The sequence below is a fragment of the Nicotiana sylvestris genome, chromosome 6, assembly GCF_000393655.2.
Source record: "Nicotiana sylvestris chromosome 6, ASM39365v2, whole genome shotgun sequence".
In the NCBI taxonomy this organism is placed as follows: Eukaryota; Viridiplantae; Streptophyta; class Magnoliopsida; order Solanales; family Solanaceae; genus Nicotiana; species Nicotiana sylvestris.
The window spans coordinates 174,546,036-174,552,167 of record NC_091062.1 but is presented as its reverse complement, the minus strand read 5'-3'; positions in this window follow the sequence as shown (position 1 = coordinate 174,552,167).

Genomic DNA, 6,132 nt, shown 5'->3' with positions numbered 1-6,132 from the left:
CATTTTCCCCTATTTTCAACTATAAATACCTCCTCATTCTTTCATTTTTCTCACAAAATCATCAATCTCTCTCTAATTTGTTTCTATAATTGGTTACTTTATTGTTGTAATTGGTGTGAAAAATTGTAAATTTGGTGAATTGAAGTATTTAAGTCTTCAATGATAATTAATTTTTAACAATTGTTCGTCAATTCGGTAAACTCGTTCCAACTCTTAAGTTTTAATATTATAGTTTTATTTTGTTTTATTTACTTTTGTATTGTTTGATTAATTAAGATGGATTTTTCGTTAAAAAAATATTTAGTAAAAATATGGGGAAATCCAAGAGTGGTGAATCTAGTGGTCAATCTACTCCTCCTCCAATTCCCCGGGCTCCCCTACCCAAATCCCATACCCGCCCTCCACCTGCTACTATTTTTCATAGTGATAATACTTTATTACAATTTACTGAAAGTCAATATTTGTATAATGTCGGAGGTGGTGAACACTTAGACCATGAATATATGAATGCGCTTTATGATAATCCAACTATTGATGAAGATAATGAGGAGGAAATAGATTTGGATGAAATGCAATCGGATGACGATACACCCACTAGTCCTGTTGCTGAAGTTAACCCAACTAATTGTCACGACCCAAAACCTAGACCCGGTCGCGATGGTGCTTCTCGTGAAGACAAGGTCATCCGACATAACATCCAATTAATTTAACGGATAAAAGTTCATAATTAAGTCATTAAACATGATATTTTCCATAATAGAGTGAAATATAACAACTGCGAAAACCAAACACAGCCCAACATCGGGGTGTCACCAGTCATGAGCACCTATCATAAGTCTAGGAATACGGGAAAGGGACTACACAGTCTATTACAAAATCTAGTACAAGGGAAAGAAATAATGATAAGAGGGAGAAACACTGGGTTGCGAACGCCGAGCAGCTACCTAGTGGACTCCGAAAATCTGCTGGAAGCTATCAACCCTCGCTAGCAGGACCTGAAGCACCTGAATCTGCACATAGGGTGCAGGGAGTAAAGTGAGTACTCCAATTCAGTGAGTAATAATAATAAATGAAAACTGAGCGATAAGAAATCACGCAAAGACACAACAACATGCTATACAGAGGCAGAGTAAAACCAGTAAAGTGCAATAAAACAGTCAAATCGCATAAAAACACCTTAGTTCAGTTTAAGCTTCTTTAAAATACATTTTTAACAGTTAAACAAGTAAATGACAGGAAGCTAGAAAAGATAAACACATAAAAACAGCCCCTCGGGCACAATACCAACAGAATCGGCCCCTCGGGCAACAACATGGAACAACACTAGCCCCTCGAGCTATATCTCATATCACAATGGGTACCCGCACTCACTAGGGGTGTACAGACTCCGAGAGGGGCCACTTACGGCCCAAGAGTAATATCAAGTCATCTCATGGCATAATCAATAGGCTCTCGGCCTCATATCAAGCCACCTTGTGGCGTATAATCTTAGGCCATCGGCCTCATAATCATAAATCAGTGTATCACTGCTGCGGCGTGCGGCCCGACCCAAAAGTATCCTCACAATACAGGCCCTCGGCCTTACCCAGTCAGAATCACATAAGCCACTCGGGTAACAATAAAACATGATGCTCAGCCCAAAATATCATTTGAAATATCATTTAATGTGTTAAAACAGAGTAAACATGGCTGAGTTATGAAACGGTATAATATAGTATGACTGAGTACAGATATTAAAATCAAAACAGTAAGGAAATAGCAGTAAAAAAATCCCCTAAGGGTCCAAATAGTTGGCATGAGGCCCAAATATGGCATGAGGCCCAAAATATGATGATAGCAAACAGTTTTCAATCAAATACGCAGTAAAACAGTCATTCGGGATGGACTAAGTCACAATCCTCAACGGTGCAGGACCCCACGCTTGTCATCTAGCGTGTATGTCACCTCAATATAGCACAACAATGTGAAATCGGGGGTTTCATACCCTCAGGACAATATTTACAATCACTACTCACCTCAATCCAGTCTAAACTCTAGCCTGCGATGCATTTTCCCCTCGAATCGGCCTCAACTCGCGTCGAATCTATCCAAAATCAGAATCACAATGTCAAAATATGCTAAGGGAACGAAGCTCATGCGAAAATAATCAATTTATAACATAAATCCCGAAATTATCCAAAACCCGACCCCCGGGCCCATGTCTCGAAATTCGATAAAATTTACATCAATAGATTCCTTATCTCCCCACGTGTTCATACATATCAAAAGTCCTAAAATCCGACCATAAATGGCTCCTCAAATCCCCAAGTCAAGGTCTCCAATGCCAAGCCCTAATCCCCAATTTTTTTAACCCTTAATTTCCATAAAACTTAGACCAAATCAATGAAATAATGCCTTATGATCGATTATAAGGTTCAAAAATCTTTCCTCCAGACGTTATCCCTTGAATCCCTCTTCAAAAGCTCCTAAAAAGCTCCAAAACCAACTTGAAATTGAAGAACAACTCAAAAATCGCGAAGGAATCCTTTTATGCCTTCTGGACCAGGCTTTTCGCACCTGCGGTCCAGTACTCGCCCCTGCGCAACCGCTTCTGCGGTCCCAAGCGCCGCTTCTACGGTCATCACTTAACCCTTCAATTTTCGCATAAGCGATGCACAACCCGCACCTACGCCATCGCAGGTGCAGTTCCTTAACCGCTTCTACGGTTTCTGCCTTCTGTGGCTCCTTCCGCTTCTGCGACTGGTCTTCCGCATCTACGGGGGTCGCACATGCGGCCTCCCAACCGCAGATGTGGTTATGACAACAGACTTAGCTTCAGCTGCTATATCCAACTTCCAAACTCTCCGCCAACCATCCGAAATCACCCCGAGGTCCGCAGGACCTCAACTAAAAGTACAAACAAGTACATACCACCATCCAAACTTATACTAATCTTCAAAACACCTCAAACAACCTCGAATCAACCAAAACACATTGAATTCAAGCTTAAGGTTCCAAAATCTTCCGAATTGCGCTTTTGATCAAAAAGTCTACCAAACAATGTCTGAATGACCTAAAATTTTGCACATACATCCCAAATGAAACAGCGGATCTATTGCAACTCCCAGAATTCCATTCCGGCCCCTATATCAAAATCTCACCTACCAACCGGAAAACGCCAAAATTCCAATTTCGCCAATTCAAGCCTAAATCTACTCCGGACCTCCAAAACACATTCCAATCACGCTCCTAAGTCGCAAATCATCTCCTGAAGTTGTCTGAACCATCGGAATTCACATTCGAGCCCTCTAACACATAAGTCAACATCCGGTTGACTTTTCCAACTTAAGCTTCCTCAAAAGAGAGTAAGTGTCTCAAACCTTACCAAAACCTCTCTGAACTCGAGCCAACTAACCCGATCACACATAGAACTGATAAACAAAGCAATAAAAAGTAAAAATGGGGGAAACGGAGCGATAACTCATGAAACGATCGATCGGGTCGTTACATCCTCCGCCTTTTAAACAAACATTCGTCCTTGAACGAGTCAAGAAACATACCTGAAGCCTCAAACAGGTGAGGATATCTGCTCCGTATCTCCCGCTCGATCTCCCAGGTAGCCTCTTTTATGGGCCGACCTCTTCACTGCACTTTCATTGAAGCTATATCATTTTATCTCAACTTTCGAACCTGACTTTCCAAAATAGTTGTTGGCTCCACATCATAAGTCAAATCACCATCTAAATGGACCATGCTGAAATCCAAAACATAAGACGGATCCCCAATATACTTCTGGAGCATAGAAACATGAAATACCGGATGCACACTCGACAAGCTGGGTGGCAAAGCAAGCTCTTAAGCCACCTCCTCAATCCTCTGAAGCACCTCGAAAGGCCCAATGAACCGAGGACCCAATTTACCCTTCTTCCCAAATCTCATAACACCCTTCATGGGTGAAACCTTCAACAGAACCTTCTCACCAATCATGTTGGACACATTTTGAACCTTCCTGTCAGCATAACTCTTTTGTCTCGACTGCGTTGTACGAAGCCTCTCTTGAATTACCTTCATCTTTTCTAAAGCATCCTGCACCAAGTCTGTCCCCAATAGCCTAGCCTCATCCGGCTCAAACCAACCAACTAGAGATCTACACTGCTTCCCATACAAAGCCTCATATAGAGCCATCTGAATACTCGACTGGTAGTTGTTGTTGTAAGCAAACTCTGTGAGCGGTAGAAACTGATCCCATGACCCTTCAAAATTAATGACACAAACACACAACATGTCCTCCAATATATGAATAGTGAGCTCAGACTGCCTGTCCGTCTGAGGGTAAAAAGCTATGCTCAACTCAACCTAAGTACCCAACTTTCGCTGCATAGACCTCCAAAACTGCGAAGTAAACTAAGTGCCCCTATCTGAAATGATGGAAACTGGGACACCATGCAAACTAACAATCTCCCGGATATAGATCTCTGCCAACCGCTCTGAAGAATAGGTAGTACACATGGGAATGCAGTGCGCGGACTTGGTCAGCCGATCCACAATCACCCAAATAGCATCAAACTTCTTCAAAGTCCGTGGGAGCCCAACTACAAAGTCCATGGTGATCCGCTCCCACTTCCACTCTAGAATATCCATCTGTTGAAGCAAGCCACCCGGTATTTGATGCTAATATTTTACCTGCTGACAATTGAGACACCGAGATACAAATCCCACAATGTCCTTCTTCATTCTCCTCTACCAACAATGCTGTCTCAGATCCTGATACATCTTCGCGGCACCTGGATGAATGGAATACCGCGAGCTATGGGCCTCCTCCAGAATCAACTCCCGAAGCCCATCTACATTGGGCACACATATCCGGCCCTGCATCCTCAACACTTCATCATCACCAATAGTCACATCTATGGAATCATCGTGTTGAACTCTGTCCTTAAGGACAAGAAAATAAGGATCATCATACTGGCGCTCTCTAATGTGATCATATAAGGAAGACCGAGAAATCACACAAGTCAATACCCAACAAGGCTCCGAAATATCTAACCTCACGAACCGATTGGCCAAGGCCTGAACATCAATTTCAAGAGGTCTCTCCCCAACTGGAATATATGCCAAACTCCCCATACTCACCGCCTTCCGACTCAAAGCATCGACTACCATGTTGGCCTTCCCCAAATGGTACAATATAGTAATATCATAATCCTTTAGCAACTCCAACCATATCCGCTGCCTCAAATAGAGATCCTTCTGCTTGAACAAGTGCTAGAGGCTACGATGATCAGTAAACACCTCACAAGACACACCAAGCAAATAATGCCTCCAAATCTTCAATGCATGAACTATGGAAGCCAACTCCAAATCATGAACGGGGTAGTTTTTCTCATAGGGCTTCAACTGATGAGAAGCATAAGTAATAACTCTACCATCCTACATCAATACACGCCCAATACCAACTCTCGAAGCATCACAATATACAGTATATGAACCTGAAGCTGATGGAGGTCAAGGCTATCTTGAGCTTCTGAAAGCTCTCCTCACACTCATCCGACCACCTGAGTAGGGTACCCTTTTGAGTTAACTTGGTCAAGGGAGATGTGATAGATGAGAATCCCTGGACAAACCGGCGGTAATATCCCGCCAAACCAAGAAAGCTGCGAATCTCTATGGCCGAGGATGGTCTAGGCCAACTCTGGACCACCTCTATCTTCTTTGGATCAATCTGAATACCCTCGCTGGACACCACATGCCCCAAGAAAGCCGTTGAACTGAGCCAAAACACTCACTTGGAGAATTTTGCATAAAGCTTCTCCTCCATCAATCTCTGCAACACTACTCTCAAATGCTCCACGTGCTCCTCCTGACTACGCGAATACACCAAAATATCATCAATAAAAACTATGAGGAACGAGTCAAGATAAGGCCGAAACACGTTGTTCATCAAATGCATGAACGTTGTTGGGGCATTGGTCAGCCCAAAAGACATCACCAAGAACTCACAATGACCATATCGGGTCTTGAAAGCCGTCTTAAGAATATCTAAGTCCCTGATCTTCAACTGGTGGTAACCTGAACGGAGATCAATCTTGGAGAACACTCTCGCTCCCTGAAGCTGGTCGAATAAATCATCAATGCGAGGCAAAGGATACTTGT